The 17930-nt window shown below is 37.0% G+C and overlaps 1 protein-coding gene and 1 pseudogene across 22 annotated transcripts in view; one reads left to right on the top strand and one right to left on the bottom strand.

Moving 5' to 3' along the window:
• The window catches only part of DST (dystonin), a 470287-nt gene that overhangs the window by 313211 nt on the left and 139146 nt on the right, over window positions 1-17930 (bottom strand). The window lies entirely within an intron of this gene.
• On the top strand, window positions 693-1025 carry LOC144378981 (small ribosomal subunit protein uS14 pseudogene; annotated as a pseudogene).

Here is a 17930-nt window from a genome sequence, read left to right as displayed (position 1 = left end):
AATAACGACCATCATCTTGAAGAGATATCTGCACTCCCATGTTCACTGCAGCATTATTCACAACAGTTAAGACATGGAAACAACCTAAGTGTCCATCGACAGGTGAATGGATAAAGAAAATGTGGTATGTATTTACAGAATGGAATATTATTCTGCTGTAAAAGGGAAGGAAATGCTATTTGCAACAACATGTAGGAACCTTGAGAGCATTATGCTAAGTAAAATAAGACAGAGGAAGGCAAATACTATATGATCTTACTTATATGTGGAATCTAAAATAACCTAACTCACAGAAACAGAGCAGACTGATGGTTGCTGGGGGTGGGGGCATGGGGAGATATTGGTCAAAAGGTTACAAACCTTCAATTATAAAATGAATAAGTTCTAGGGATCTAATGTACAGCACAGGGACTATAGCTAATAATGTATTGCATACTTGAAGGTTGCTAAGAGAGTAAATTTTAAATGTTGTCACCATAAAAAAGAAAATGCTAACTATGTGTACTGATGGATGTGTTAACTAACCTTATTGTGGTAATCACTTCACAATATATACATATATCAAATCACCACACTGTATACCTTAAACTTACACAAGGAGATATTTCAACTTTATCTCAATAAAGATGGGGGAAAAATGAATTCTTGGAAAATAAAAATTGAAAAGAAAGATTCAGTGGAAGGACTAGAAGGTTAAACTGAGGAAACCACTTAGAAACCAAAACAAAAGGAAAAAATTATAGAAAACAGAGGAGACAAGCAGGGGGCCTGCAAACAATAGAACAGAAGAACTTGAAGAAAGGAAATCAAAAACTTCCCAAAATTCCTTTTCCTCACTGCATCCAAGAGAGCAATGGGTCAGCAGGAGCTCCGCTGGTGCCATCTGAGGAAATTTGGCCAGGGTTCTCATTCTGGCCATGTCTGCTCAAACTGGCAATGGTCTGATCCAGAAATACGGCCTCAATATGTAAAGCCAGTGTTTCCATCAGTACATGAAGGATAGAGGCTTCAGTAAGGTGGATTAAGTGAACTTCCTTGAATGAGTCATCCAAGAGACCTATCTTAACTGCAGATACCCAAGATACCTACCTTAATACTAACTCATTGTACATAAAATAAAAATACTTCAATTACAGTGTTTTAATGTGGAAAAAAACTTCCCAAATTAAAGGACATAAATCTCCATATTAATGGGACAATCAAGTACCTAGCTCGATGGATGAAGAGACCCACATCACAGCATATCATCATGAAATTTAAGTATACTGGAGACAAAGATCTTGAAACAGCAGTTCTCAACCTTGGCTGCATATTTGAACTACCTAGGGAGCTTTTCAGAAATACCATGTTTTGGCTCCCCTCCAGACCAACTATTTCAAAACCTCTCATACTAGGATTTGGTTGAAGTTCCCAGATGATTCTAAAGATCAGCTAGATTGAGAATCGTTGTCCTAAATTTGCCCAGAAACTAAGGAAAAAGAGAGAGAAGGATGGAGAATGATTTTGAAATTTCTTAACAGCAACAGTGAAAGCCCAAAAGACAACAGATCAGCACTTTCAAAATTCTGGAGGAAAATTTATTCTCAATCTAGAGATTAGCAATTAAGTGTAAGCACATACTAAAAACTTTTCCAGAACACTGAGGTCTCACACAGATTATGTTCCCTGCGCCTTTCCTCAGGGTACTACTTGAAAAGGCAGTTCAGCAAAACAAGGTTGTAAAGCAAGAAAGGAAGGCAAGGGATCCAGCAAACAAGGAACTAATATAGGGAACAAACAGTATCCCCAGAAGGATGCTTAAGTGCCCCAGAGAGAGAAGGCAACCAATCCAGAATGGATGCCCACACTTCTGTGGGACTCATATCCAAAAAGTTAAAATACCCTATGTATTTGAATATATCCAGAGAAAATTTTAACAACTGGGGGACAATCTGGGAATGGATTTTGTGATAAGTACCTAGAAAACTAACAAGCAAAGAAGCAAGATAATTATTAACTCCAGAGAACACAAAAAGTTGTATAAGAAAGGAAAAGTCGGGGCGCCTGGGTGGCTCAGTCATTAAGCGTCTGCCTTCGGCTCAGGTCATGATCCCAGGGTCCTGGGATCAAGCCCCGCATTGGACTCCCTGCTCAGCGGGAAGCCTGCTTCTCCCTCTCCCACTCCCCCTGCTTGTGTTCCCTCTCTCTCGCTGTGTCTCTGTCAAATAAATAAATAAAATCTTTAAAAAAAGAAAGGAAAAGTCATCATATTTTATTTCATGTCTCAGTGTGAACAGCATTTACTTAAACACAATAATGTGAGCACAGAACACTGATCTATACAAATGAATGACACAACTACAGTGTGGGGAGGCAGGATAGGGACTCTGACACGTCTGATGGTAGAAGAGGATAAAGCAGGCTAAATGCTCACCTCCCACCAGACAATGCATAAAACAGAAAATCAGTAAGTCAGTCGAAAAATATGTCATTTAATGATACAATTCAAATACCAAAACAGACAAAAGTCTGAAGTACTTGTCTCTGGGTGCAAACAATAGTTGGGGTGGTGGGCGTAAATGGTATGGAAGGGACTGCTGGTTTTTGTAATAAATTTTATAGAACTATTACACTTTTAAGTTATGTAAATGATCCATTTAAAAATGAATCCAATAAAAAATAAAACTAAATTATAAAAAAAGCATTCTATAGGTAGGGTACATTTTCATCAGTCGCAACAGGAATAGAACATGTCTACAGACAATGTATTTTTTAAAATAACAATATAAACATTTTATTTAGAGATATATAAGTAACTACCAGAAAAACTAAAGCATGATTCCAAATGGCGTTTAAGGACAAGGTAAGAAAAGAGAAGAGCTCCGGATCTGAAACTATTCATTTTCATTACAAATCCTATTTGATTTTATAACCATGTGCATGTTTAAATAAAGACTGTTTAAAAACTTATTCAGTGGTGCCTGGGTGGCGCAGTCAGTTAAGTGCCTGCCTTCGGCTCAGGTCATGATCTCAGGGTCCTGGGATCAAGCTCCACAGTGGGCTCCCTGCTATCATGGAGCCTGCTTCTCCCTCTCCCCCTGCTCCTGCTCTCTCTCTCTCTCTCTCTCTCTCTCGTGCGTGCACTTTCTAACAAATGAATAAAATCTTTAAAAAAATTAAAAATAAAAAAGTTTTTAAAAAAGTTTTCTTTATTTGATAGTTTGCTATATTTACTGACATTAACTTTAAAAGTTAACTCTGTTGATACAATTCTAGTTCATTTTTCTAACTGATAGGTAGTAGTACTACTCACTGCCCAATTATACAATCACTTATTTATCCATTATAATATTGACAGACATTTAAGTTACTTCCAAAGTTTCTCTATTAAAAGCAACAGTAGGATTAAAAAAAAAAAAAAACAACTCTTGTATCTACTTACATACATGCAAGATTTCCAACTGCTTAGTTGTCTTCAGACATTTTGTCTCTGTGTTCCCCAAAGAATTTTTAACTCCTTATACATTTTCTAAAAAACCAAATTCCAGACTTTATTTGGATTTCACTAGTTTTTCCATTAAAGTCCTCTTTTTGTTCCAGGATCATATCTAGAGTTCAACAATGCATTTATTTAGTTGTCACATCTCCCCATCTCAAGGGCGATTTTTCAGTTATACTTGGGAGAAAACTTGTTTAAGGAATGCCAACTGTTAAACTTAAGCAAATCATTTTACTCTCCAAGCTTCAGTTTCCTTTGCTATAAAGTGAGAAAATACCATTATTTGAAAGTATCTGATAAGACGATATAAAAGGGCCCTAAAAATTTTGCTTTCTACACTGGGACTGTGTAGTTACTTAATACATATTATTCACAAGCTAGACAGGGATCATAAATTTTCTCTTACAAAATGTTCAGATAAAAATTAAAACCCTCCTTTTGCCCCAAAACATACAACTTCACCTTTATAATTACATGGAGAAACCAAAGACTCTTGATATGTTCATAAGGACTTGTACGTATAAAATTTTTGAGAAACTCTTGAGAAAAAGAATCATAATGATAAGTCAAAAGAAATTACATAAAACTTGCTAAATGTTCTAATCTTAATGGCACGTTACATAATAAATCTTAAGGGAGAAACTAAAGCTGATTTCTAATTTCTTACTACTACTCTCATTTCTACTTATTTGTTTTTTCATTAATCTATTTATATTTTATATTTAAGGAATAATCAGAAAATAGGTTTGAAAATTGAGCATTTTAAGTACAATGAATCATGACATGAATTAAATGACATAATGAGAAATAGATTTAAATTTCAGAATTCTATAACTAATTAGGATTACATTTTCTGATTTCCATGGACAGTGCAAAAAGGTTCTTAACTTTATGGATTCAAGTACCACTTGTCTTACAACTCTTGGGAAAAAATATTTAAATCAATCTTTTAAATTTGGTAAGAAGAATAAACTCAGCAAATATCACTTTAAAAAAGTATAGGCATGTAAGATTTTAATAAATATTTTTAATAAATATTTTTGTTTGGACTTTAATACCACTAGTTTTTTTTTTACAAACTCAGAACATCCTAGTTTGAGAAATATACCAAATATTGACTCTTTACTGCTAGCTAGACTCTGAGGACCGCAAGACAAAGACTTCTTTTAGGACAAACATGAGCTCATGAGAACATACTAACTTATCTCATATAGCACATTGCCCTATTTTTTAGGAGCAAGACCTTTCCCTTGCTCTACACACATAACACCCATTGATATCCATGGGAGCCTGATGCAGGGAAGGAGCACCATGTGGCCTCTTCTAAAGGGAAAAATTTATGTCTGCTTTTGAATGTCATTTGCCACCTGGCCCCCAGCCAAGCCAATATAAACATCACCATTCATGGAGTACTGGATAATTCCTTGTCTTCAGTGAATTCCAGACTTTTGAAAAGGTCAAAATTCAATTTGAAAAGAGGAAAATCATTATACTTAAGAAGGTCCAAGGCATAGAAATAATATCATACAGTACAATATTGAAATATGATCCAAAATACTATAGCTGACATGAAAATCTATGCAATAATAGCTGCCATTGGGGATGTTTATTATGTGCTAAGCACCCAGCTACATGCTTTACATATATCATCCCATTTCACTCCCAAAAAATCCTGTAAGTGGACATTATCCATATTTTGCAGTAAGGAAAGTAAAACTTAGGTAAACAGAGCCAAGATCATAAAACCCTTAGCCTATTTTTTTGGAAGTCACTTTTAAAATTCATCCTACAATCTTATTTGATACTTTGCTTTCCAAAGGAGGCTTTTTAAAAATTTTCTTAATCTCTGTAATAGTGACGCCACTGCTTAAATATACCTTCAGTCTCTTAAGTGTTCAGGAGTCTGCAAAATATAATAAAGAATGTCTAGGAAGTCTTGGACTGAATCTGAGTGCTAACATCTTTTATTTAATCCACCACTGCCATTTTCTTTTGAGATAATTATTGAGTGTCTACCAACCATCTTCCTGAATACCAAAGGCAGAAATCCCTTTCAATAAGAAAGCCCTAAGAAGAGGATCCATCTCCTACAGCCCCTAATAGGAATCTTACAAGCACACCAAGCTGGCCAGCAAGTCAACACTCATTCTAACACAGTAAGAGCTCAAACTGTCTAACAGTATTCCAAGATGTCACCTTCCTTTTGTTAAAGCTTTAAGACAACTATGCACCATGCAGTGCCACAGGAATTTCTGTGGTTCATGGGGAATCTGGACAGCACAGATACAATTTCTTTGTAACCCATTCTCCCCAAGTGGGTATCATGGTGCAGGAAACAAAGGCAAGGTTTTCCCATTCCCACAAATGCAAAGAACAGAGGCCAAAGTCCATGATCCCATTTCACCGAATCTCCTAAAGTCTTGAGTATCAAACACAGATCAAATTCAGTCTTCAAATTATTACAATTAAGTTGTTTTCTTCACAGCATGAATCTGAACACCTTTAAATTAGATCTCATTCATGAAATCAAGCTATCAAGATACAGGCTACACTAATGTATATATAGTGAATAATTAAGTAGCAAAATATGCCAAAGGCTCTAACTACAATTATTTTTTATCTTAAAGATTAAATGGATGGTAATCAGATATAGATCATCTATGACTCTGAAATCTGAAGGACTTAGACAATTTCCAAATTCTCAACACCAGGTTATTGCAATTTTTTTTTTTAAGAGAGAGAGAGCACGCATGTGCAAGTACATTGGGGGGAGGGGCAGAGAAAAAGGGAGGGAAAGAATCCCAAGCACAGGCAGCACGGAGCCCAATGCGGAGCTCATCCCACAAGCCCCAGATCATGACCTGAGCCAAAACCAAGAGTCGGATGCCTGACTGACTGAGCCACCCAGGCGCCCCACCCAGGCGCTCCCCTATCACGATTACTTTTAAATCCAGTTCTGGGAAAATGTGTCACTAAACAAGATGAAAAGTAAATGTTAAAAAAAAAAAAAAACTTTACGGTACCTTAAGGTAGTTATGGCCCTAGTTACACAGAGATAAATGTTTTGGCACCACTGAAATTTCTCATTAATTTACCGATTTAAAGACAAGATACATGAAATATTATATTGCTTACTCCAAAAAAAAATTCTCAATATCCTGGGGCTTTAAAATATGTATCAGTCTCTTTTGACAATTAAAATTTGAAAAGGTAAAATACTGATTTTCCTAAAATTCCACTGCAATAGTACGTTTCTCAAGAAACATAACACAGAAGTGCCCAAATGACCACACTGAAGTAGCTCCATTAAATACATTTTCACAAAGGAGATGATCAGAACTGTATTAAGCCAAACTCAGATCCTCCACAGATCTTGTTAGAGCAAGCCTTTTAATCTCATGATAATAATCAGTGATCCCTTACAAATAAAAATACTTTTTCCCCATGGTTGATTCATAAAAAGTAGAATCAGCAACTTTTGCTACTGTATTTTGCATGTGAAAATTGGTTTCTACCTTAAGGTGCTCTATATTCCCTTTTCACTTTTTCTTTATGCAATATTTTTTCCCAGCAATATTTAATGTTGTTAACTTTTTTCCAAGTGCTGTGGTCCTGAAAATCTGTATGATCTTGGGTTAGGCAAAGACTTCTTAAATATGACATCAAAAGCATGAACCACAAAAGAAAAAAAACGGATAAGCTGGACTTCAGCAAAATAAAAAAAATTTTGTTCTTTGAAATGGTCTATGTTATCCCCACTTCCATATACACCATGGCTCGTCCTGTAGCTTTTCTGGTGGGGAGAATGCACCAGTCCTCCAACCAGCACGAGTATCCAATACACGTGGCCCCTGCATTCTTTTCACTAGATGTTAAGAAACTGATGTTCTGGTTTATACATCAGTGTCCTGAGAGTTTATTTACCTGGAACGAGTCAATCTTCCTGAGTGGAGACAAAACTTTAGTCTCTACACCTTCAAAACTAAAACCCAAAGCCTGGGTCAGAACAACTTCATCCAAGTAACATCCCACTGACTGCTGGGCCACCCACCCAAACTCCGGTAAAGTCTCTTATCTATTTTTTATCTATAACAAACAGTCTTTTTAAAAACCAGTACTCTGTTTAAGAAATCAATTGAAATTTCCCACACTGATTTTTTTTTTCCCAAAGATACAAAAAGTTTACTTCAGCCCATTGGAAGAGTTAACTTTTTCTTAAATTAGATAGAATTTTATTTTTTTAAAGATTTTATTTATTTATTTGAGAGAGAGAGCGAGTGTGTGCCGGAGCATGGGGGGGGAGGGGCAGAGGGAGAAGCAGGCTCCCCGCTGAGCAGGGAGCCCAAGGCGACCTGAGCCAATGGCAGACGCTTAACCAACTGAGCCACCCAGGTCCCCCTAGAATTTTATTTTTTTAAAAAAATTTTATTTTCATAGAACACATTTTCACATTAGAGATTCCTACAGTGGGAAAATAGCAATCTATTACTTACAGTTTTATATTTGTAGACAGATTATGTTAGGACAAGTAAAATTAACTTTTTAAAAATTACTTAATATTTACAGAAAAGTTGCAAAAATACTAAAAGAATTTCTGTATACTTTTCACTCACATTCCACTAGGTGTTAACATTTTACCATATTTGTTTTGTCTCCTCCTACCTATCTACATTTATCTACCTAATCATTATATATTACAAATACATATATATAAAATTTTTATTTTCATTTTTATTTCATTTTATTTCATTTTATTTCATTTCCTCATTTGAGAGGAAGTTGCTTGCATGATTCCCCTTTACTCTTAAATACTTCAGTGTCAATATCCTAAGAAAAAAGACATGTAATAGTCAACTTTTGATACTAAATGCTCTAGCAAGTCTGAAAACAAAAAGGACAAAGAGAAATGAATGGTTTGAAAGGAAAACAAAGAAAATCAGAGTCAGGAATTAACAAAATCTGATACAGTGGAGGGAAAAAAACCCTTAAAATGCATGTTTGCCATTATTACAGAGAAAAAAATAATAGCAAGGAAGTAGGAAAAAATGGTCTATCATTTACCTAGTATCTTCTGATCATTTCCTAAATTAAACAATGAAATTCTACACAACTACATCTAACCAACATTTTTTTAGTAAAGAAAACTATGGACTATAGACTAATGGTTACTAGAATCAGCATGAAACATCATTCTATTTACTAATTGCAGGACACCTGGGTGGCTCAGCCAGTTAATCGGCTGCCTTTGGCTCAGGTCATGATCCTAAGGTCCTGGGTTGGAGTCCCGCATAGGGCTCCTTGCTCAGCAGGGAGCCTGCTTCTCCCTCTACCCCTCCCCCTGCTTGTGCTTGCTCTCTCTTTCCCTTAGTATGCTTCATTCAAGAGGTCAAAAAAAAATGAACCACAGATAATTTTATAATTAGCAGATGGAGCACTATCTAATAATAGAAACTGGACATTTTCTACCACCTGCTGGTAGTCTGTGTTTATTAGTCAGTGATAAGGATTTCAATAATTTCTGAATAATGGTTAGTTGGCAAATTTATTGCATGAGGCCTAACATGATGGCAGATGCCAGACTGTGTGATGTGGATCCCATGGGGTGCAGAGCCTTCTCTATCACCCACCGCCCTCTGTGGCTGTCTGCAATGTCAAATCACTCAGCATCTGATGGCAAAGGGAACAGCTGGGAGGCAGGATTGTGTGAGGACTACCTATGCTATTGGCTCACTCCTCCCAAATCGCCCCACCCTCTCTTGAAAGGCACTAATCCCTCTTTTGCCCCCAGATTTGCTCCTTTATGTTCTCCCTTAAGCTCCATGATATCACCCCACCCCAAATTCCTTCAACCTCTCCCCCTCAAAGTCAGTCCCATCAGTCACAAGTATTCATGGAATGGGGCTGGCCTCAGGGAACAAACCTCAACTGCCCCTCCCTGAGTGAAGCATAACTTCTGGATGGTTCCTAGCATCTTTCCCACTGAGGTATGAGGGTACTATCTGAAAGGAGTATACATACTTTCAATTCTGTATTAAACAAGCCTGTTGTACAACCTAGCCATTTGGATGGCAGCATAAATTAAGTTTTAAAATATTGCCCCTCTGGGGCACCTGGGTGGCTCAGTCAGTTAAACATCCAACTCTTGATTTCAGCTCAGTCATGATCTCAGGGTCATGAGATCCAGCCCTGTGTTGGGTTCCACACTCAGTGGGGAGTCTGCTTGAGATGCTCTCCCTCTCCCTCTGCTCCTGCCTCTGCCCTTCCCCCCCCCCACTTGCACACTCTTTCTCTCTCAAATAAGTAAATCTTTAAAAAAATCCTGTCCCCTTATAATTATTATGTAATAAAACATCAGAAACCCAAAAAATCAGAGCCTCCAGTATACTATCTTTCATAGCTCTACTTGAAAGAAAAATTGCAAATAATATAAATTGATTGTTGGCTGGTGTCAGCACAGTTAGTGTAACCTCCCATGTTCCACTTGGACAGCTGGTAAAATCATAGTAAATGCGCCCACTGATGACTCACCCTGTGGCAACATACTTAAAGCTTCAGTTATGTCTACCACCCTGAACTAAGACTGGAAAAAAGACAGATTTTAGATAGACTTTCAACCACAAGAGTATAACTTTTAAAAATCTTTTTTCAGTTTCCTTTTCATATAACAAATTCTAAGAACCGTTAAATTTTGCAAGTTTTTAGGAATTTTAAATATGGCATTTTTATTTATCAGTATTGGTTTACTTTCTTACATAGGTGTCTCCCACTTAATGAGTTAGGTTGTAGAAAATAAAAGAATGACAACCTGTATATTCAGTAAACAGCTAAAATGTGTGTACCTGCTAAAAATAGATATAATGTTAACATCATATTTCTGTACAACATGATTTAGCCCCACCAGACACCACGGCATCTCATTAGTAATAGACTGAGATTATAATGTCAGTTATTCCTAATACATGCAACTCTAAACATCCTAATTTGTGTTCAGTGATGGGTAAAAGTTTGTGTGGTAAAAAATCCTGTTTTGCTCTCTTTGAAGAACCTAATCGTTTGTAATCCCCATTCGGAAATATATGATCATTGCATATAATGTTAAAGCAGGAAAGAACGTTAAAAGTAACCTAATACAACCCACTCACCAGATACACTAAACTACCACCAAAGCCAACAACAACAACAAAGTTAAATGATTTGCCCAAGATGTCATAGTGAAGAAATAGCCGTTATCAGGTTAATTCCAAGTATCCCAACTCCACGTTTCATTCCTCCTGCTACATCATGCTGTCTTCATTAAACAGAAAAAAAGGCAGCACCACCCCCCCCCCACAGGCCGGAAAGCCTCAGACTTACAAGGGACCCTGCCCAGCCTTCCCCTGCAGCTGCTGGGGTAGGAGGGCAGAGCTGTCATCCTGGGGGAAAGCTGGATGGAGGGTGCATTCCCTGGCCAACCGGGGAGACCAGCAGGAAGCATTAGGCCCCGGCGGGGTATAAAACAGGAAGCTAAGGGTCTCAGCTGACACCAGGGAGGGATCCAGAAAAAAGCCAGCTCTTCTCCCCATGTTACCAGATGGAAATGGGTTGGCTGAGGTGAAAGAAGGGTCATGCATCCAGGTGTTTCATTTTTCTGAAGGGAATTAGGGATATACTCTTCCCATAGAAACCACAGGATGTTGTGACCACCAATATGACACCTTGGCTTCCTAACACAGCAGTTAAGGAAACATGCTATGAGGTACTGAAACCCAATTTAAAAAAAGAAACTTTGAAACAAATCTGTTAATTAGATACTGACTGTTGTTCTTTTAAATTTTTATTTGTTTTAGAGAGAGAGAGCACCCACACACATATGAGTGAGGGAAGGGGTGGAGGGGAGAGAGAGAATCTCAAGCAGACTCCACGCTGAACCGATGCGGGCTCCATCTCAGACGCTGAGATCATGACCTGAGCCAAACCAAGAGTTGAACGCTTAACCAACTGAGCCACCCAGGTGCCCCTTGCTGTTCTTTTAAAATGGAGGTGGGGGGAGGGGGAATGTGATCTACAAGCTGATGATGAAACTGTGTCAACCTCATTTTTCCATTTGCCAGGTAAACACAGTAACCTGTCAAAGGTCTTCCTCATCTTCAGCAAGCCAGAATCTGATGTATCAATGTCAAGGCTGTGTTGAAAACAGAAGAAAGCACTCACCTGTCTACTAATAGATGTAATAAGGAATATGAACTTCTTGGCAAGCAAACAACAAACATGCTGCATTTCTTAATGATCATGGTAACTGATACAAGTCTAACAAAAATTCTCAGCAGATGCAAGAGGCATTTCTTTTTAAGTTTATTTATAAATTAGGCTTTTCAACTGCTTGTTTGAAACCATTATTACTCATTTAAAAATTTACTTTTTTAATTGTTTACCCGCTTAAGAAAAAGTGGATTATAACTAATTCTAATTATGATGAGAATTTACTAAGTCTACATTAAAATTTTTTCAGAAAAAAAGTGTAAAAGAAGAAAATGTCAACTGAAACATAAGCTATATTCCACAAAAGAAGAAAATATCCTGAGGTAAGTCCTATAACAGGTGAAATTTTTCAAAGGGCAGATCTAAACTAATATCTACTTGCCAAAAAACAACTTTTAATATTCTAAAATATTTATGTTAAATAAAGAGGTTTAATGTTTTAAATATGACACATTGAAAACCTCAAATTCTGCTGTAAACACTGGATTGAAAGAATCACGTTTATCTTCAAACCTCAGAATAATACACATTTACATAGCCCTTGATGCAACTATACTGATTTCATCTGAGCCATTCATTTATGAAGCAATTATTTTTAAAATTCTATTTTAATATATTTAATTCTTATGCTACTTAATATATTTGCCTAAATGAACTACAAATAATAAAAATATTCCAGTTCTTTTATCCTCCATCAACCAATCTTTTACCAGATTACAAGTAGAATAAACGGAATCAGTATCTTTCATTACTCATTTTTAAGTTACTGAGCCTAAACATACTTTTTGTATCATTTACTCAAAATTAGTTGTTTCCCAAAGAGAAAATGATTAACAATGTGAATGCAATAATATGGCACCAACACACAAATGAAATTACTCATTATTATTTATTATATTTATTATACAAATAGGTTTATAAAGGTAAAGTGTGCTTCTGCACAACTTCATTTTTAAAGTATAAAATTCAAGTATGTGAAAAATGAGCAAAGAAAATGAGCTATTTTACTTTGCTAAATTTTATTTTTACTATTACACAAGGTATTTCTACATGAAATATGATGCTGTGTCTCACTAAAAAAATAAGAAGCAAAAAGCACTCTTTGAACAAAATCTTTCCACAAATGGAAGGATTGAGAGAATGACAGAATGCTTCTATTTGGGGATGGGGATGCATTAAAAGTTAGCAGAGAGCATCCTGGTGACAGAAATTGCACCTGCCACTAACAGTTCTTCAGAGCGGGATCTGACCTCCTGTTAAATCTATGACAGACCAAAGAAAACACTTAATTGAGCCCATGTCCTCAACCCCGTTCCCAATAGAGCAGCTTCCCGGAACAACAGCATTTGTCACAACAATAGATACAGCTGTGCCTTCAGAGAAAGAAAACCTAATTGCACCATACAATAGAACTATCAAAAGCAAACCCTGAAAAATAGAAAACAAATTCTCTAATCCGAAGACATTTGCCAAACAATGAGAAGACTCCAAAGCTGATTCTAGAAGTATATTTCGGTGGAGGTATCTCATAATATCTTAGAAGTTTAATTGCTCCATCAAAATATTATTGAACAAAAACAGTCGCAGGCAAAGCATATACTGAAGGGTTTTATCTATTTGTTCATTGGCACATTCACCATGTTCCAAAGATGATCTGAGGTTACTTATACAATTACAGCAAAATATTATAAATCAGAAATGAGACTGTGGTAAAGACAGCATTGGGTAGGCGGGAGATATGGGAACACAAACTCCGCAGCCTAACAGCCTGCACTGGAATCTCAGCTCCCCTACTCGCTATAATCCCTGTGTCATCTTGGGCAAGTCACTTATATCCATCTCCTCATCTGTAAAATGAAGATGATGACACTTATCTCCGGGGTTGTTATGCAGATTAACTTAACACATATAAAGCATTTATAACAGTGCCTGGCAAGTAGGAATTTTTGTAGAAATGTTGGCCTAAATGGGAAAAGTGGGAGGGGAATAGGATAGGAATAGAAAATGGATCCATAAATAAGGCCAGTGCACATAGCCCCTTATAACATATAGGACTTGTTTTTATCTTAGCCATAGTTATCCATTATACCAAAGTATAAAAATTCAAAGTTAAAATTTGGGCATTTATACCCACTACATTTTTACAGGACAAGACAGCTTTAGTATATGGTGTCTACACTGGCCAAATTAATTAAGTACTGTATTTATCTGGCATGAGTTTGCCACATCTTTCCAAAAAGGAGTTTGACTGATTCAGGAAATTTTTATAGCACAATGGAAGTGTTCCACTTTTAGAACTGGGTGAAAGGTCTGTGCATATGCCTTTAAAAACGATCACCACGAAGGGGAGTGGAAGATGCCTCTGAAGCCCAAACCCAGTACCTCTGCTCTCCCAAGTTTGTGGCTTGAGGACATTTCAGAAGACAGCAGGAGTACAAATGAGGTTAAACTGAACAGCTAACCCTAAAAGTAAATTATAAGGTATTGTAAACATCTGATTTCCCACTTTTTCTAATTTAAGTATTTTAGCCAATGGTGACCCAAAAATATTATCTATTATACTTAAATAAAAAGCTCTGCAAAATTATATAAAATGTATTATAATTTATTAACAAACATCTGCTAACATCTAAATAGATACAGATATTTAGGACACAATGATTATTCCATATAATTTAGATAAATTTGATAATAAAATGATGGAAGTTTATGGCCACATGCCCCAGCTCTGAACAAAGTTAAGATTGAGTAATTTATTTAACTTCTCTTTCTTTCTCTGCCTTCCATGAGAACTGACGATTCTAAATTATAAAATGTCTATGCAGGGAATCCCTGAGTTTTGACCAAAGGGCAACTTTAGGGTAGAAAAATAAATACTCCAAAAGGAGTACTCCCCCAATTTCATTAATGTCATAGTCCCACTACTTTCTCCCTAAAACTGCCTGCTGACTCAGCTCCAGTTTTATACCCCAACTTAATGAATTCAATTCCATAACCTGAGGTGAACCTAAAGTCATAGGGTGTGAGGTGTTAATGAACTGATGAAAATTTACAAACCTTGGGAAACTGCTTACTGGATATTTTTCAGCTTCCTGTAAGAATCAAACTAATGCAAAAAGTCATTTGATACTCCCTCAGGAGAACAGTGAGACCTCAGTGAGAACAGTGTTTCTAGAGCCCCTTTTATATACATCTCCCACTTTGCAAGGGGAGGAGGTGCAACCACTTTACAGACTCAGGCAAGCACGCTGAGTTAGCAGGGCACCCAAGAGCTATGGCATGTGTAAGGACACTTATCTCTGTCCCCAAAGTATTATTATAGGCCTATGGTTCAGCTGCATAGCAACGGCACTCTATTGTAATTGCTCTGCTTGCTCATTATAGGCATCTTGGCAGTTTATTAACAGGCCTTATCTATGGAAAAAAAAAAAAACAGTAGGAAAGGAATCCCCTATTCTCACGCAGGGCTGTGGTGGTGGTGGTAGTGAGCAGAAAACACTCAAAAAGCCTCAAAGGGATAAGTCTGATCAATCTATGCCTCCCTTAATTTCAAATTTCATATATTCTAAGTAGAAAGATAAACTTTTAAATAGACACTTTTTTTTTTGCTTTTTATCTACTTTCCAAGTTCTCTCCACCATATATAAAGTATGGCTTGTTAACAATTATATTCATATTTAATTTTTAAATTCTCTCCTACAAAGATCTTTGTGGTCTTTGCTCAATTCTAATTCCACACTGCTCTAAAAACCAAGTACAAATGCAGGCTTCTGAGATCCTGCACAGAGACTCATCACCAAACAATGCCCAGATTCCTGACCCACGGAAATTGAAGTAATAAACAGGTGTTGTTCCAAGCAACTTAAAAAAAAAAAAAAAAAGACAAGGAATTAAATAGATACTGAAAAAAAGAGAGAGAGAGAGAGAGGCCTAAAAAGAACTTGAAAGAAAATTTCAATGAGGGGCTGCCTGGGTGGCTCAGTTGGTTGGGTGCCTGCCTTAGGCTCAGGTCATGATCCTCGGATCCCTGGGATCAAGGCCCGCGTCAGGCTCCCAGCTTGGCAGGGAGCCTGCTTCTCCCTCCCCGTCTCCCTCTGCGTCTCCCCTCCGCTTGTTCCCTCTCTCAAATAAATAAATAAAATCTTTAAAAAAAAAAAAAGAAAACAAATTTTCAGTAAGGACTATTACTTTTCACTTTGGCATCTCTCTTTCTAAAGATACTTCTCTTAGGTAACCTTACTGATCTAATCATCTCCTTGGATGAAGAATTTATTTTTAAAGGCAACTTCACAGTTTAAACCAACGGAGAAAATAATACAGCCTTTCCAAGACAATCTAAGAGCCATTTGATTTTATTTTCCTTTTCAGATGAAGACAAATGATATTGTTTATATATGCAGGTTGGATATGTGAAAAGCAATTTAAGAAAAGACTTTTCATGGGGACCTGTAAGATAAATAGTCGTTTGGGGTTTTTTTCTTTTTTTATAATGGGTTGTTTTTTTTCAGTAGCAATAGTATTTTATCACAAAACTCTACGGCAAGAAACGAAGTCGTATTTCCTTTGACTATTTTCCCCCATTTTTACTCAAAACAGAGTAATACAAATTAGCCAAACTTGTCATATTTTATTTTTTATTAAATCATATTTATGTGTTAAAGGAAATCATGATAGGGGTCCTGAGTGGCTCAGTCAGCTAAGCGACTGACTCTTGGTTTCGCTCAGGTCATGATATCCTGGGTCATGGGTCAGGCTGCACTCAGTGGGGAGTCTACTTAAACATTCTCTCCCTCTGCCCCTCCCCCTACTTGGGTGCACACACGTGCGTGCTTGCTCTCTCAAATAAATATATAATTCTTAAAAAAAAACAAAGGAAATCATGATGATTTTTCTAAAGATTAGTGGACATCACTTCTGTTCTCCATTATGATCAACTAAATAGGAAAAGTTGTACTATCTGGTATTTTACCAGAAAGTTCTAAAAATTTCTGTGGCAGGCAGAATAAAAGTCCCGCAGTAATACCCACATCCTAATCTTGCAGAACCTTTAAATACATTACCTTATATAGCAAAAGGGACTGTACCCCTGTGATTAAGTTAAGGATCCTGAGGCGAGACTATCCTGGATCATCCAGGTGGGTCTAATGTAATCACAAGACTCCTCATAATAAGGAAGCAGGAGAAAAGAAAAAAAGAAGAAGAAGGAAAAGCAGGAGGATCAGAATGAGAGAAGATGTGACAAAGAAGCAGAAGTGGAAGTGATGTGGCCATGAGCCAAGGAATGAGGGCAGTTTCTAGAAGCCAGAAAAGGCAAGGAAACAGATTCTCTCCCCTACAATGTCTAAAAGGAAGAGTTTTGCTGACACTCTGATTTTAGCCCCTAAGACCAATTTTGGACTTCTGACCTCTAGAAATTTAAGATACTAAATCTGTATTTTTTTAAGCTAGTATACTTGTGGTAAAGTATTATATAGCACAGTAGGAAACTCATACAACTTTCTTCTAGGACAAACTGTCAATTTTTTTTAATAATAAGAATCATGCTATTATGAAATGAAGGGCCAGAGGAAGGAAACAGTAGGAAGAAAAGGTTTCTGCCTCCTAAAGGTTAAGCAAAGGATACATTTACATAAGTGTTTTTATCTTTTAATGGATCGATCTGTGGCACCATGAGAAGTCGTAAGACAAACCAAATGAAGCAACTGCCATTAACTTTTTCAATATTAAACACCCCTTTACTCTATCTTGTGCCTCACCTTTCATGAGTCCCAGGATCTGAAGAGTGTGTCATCTCCCAAATGAACTACATTTTTTTTTAAAGATTTTATTTATTTATTTGACAGAGAGAGAGGTAGCGACAGCAGGAACACAAGCAGGGGGAGTGGGAGAGGGAGAAGCAGGCTTCCCGCGGAGCAGGGAGCCCGATGTGGGGCTCAATACCAGGACCCTGGGATCATGACCTGAGCCGAAGGCAGACGCTTAACGCCTGAGCCACCCAGGTGCCCCCCAAATGAACTACATTTAATAAATAATAATTTTCCTTTTTAATTAGACATGCTGTACAGTCAAGCAGATTTGGTGATCAACATAAAATTCAGAATAAGTTACTATAAGTTCTGCCAAAAACAAAGGAACTTGATCATCTGGCCAACTTTATTTGGGATGTTTTTGTAATACAGAGAAGGGTCCTAATCCCAAGGGTTTCAAGTACTCT

Source organism: Halichoerus grypus, chromosome 9, assembly GCF_964656455.1.
Source record: "Halichoerus grypus chromosome 9, mHalGry1.hap1.1, whole genome shotgun sequence".
Lineage (NCBI taxonomy): Eukaryota > Metazoa > Chordata > Mammalia > Carnivora > Phocidae > Halichoerus > Halichoerus grypus.
The sequence above is the reverse complement of the archived record's forward strand: the minus strand, read 5'-3'. Positions and strand labels throughout refer to the sequence as shown.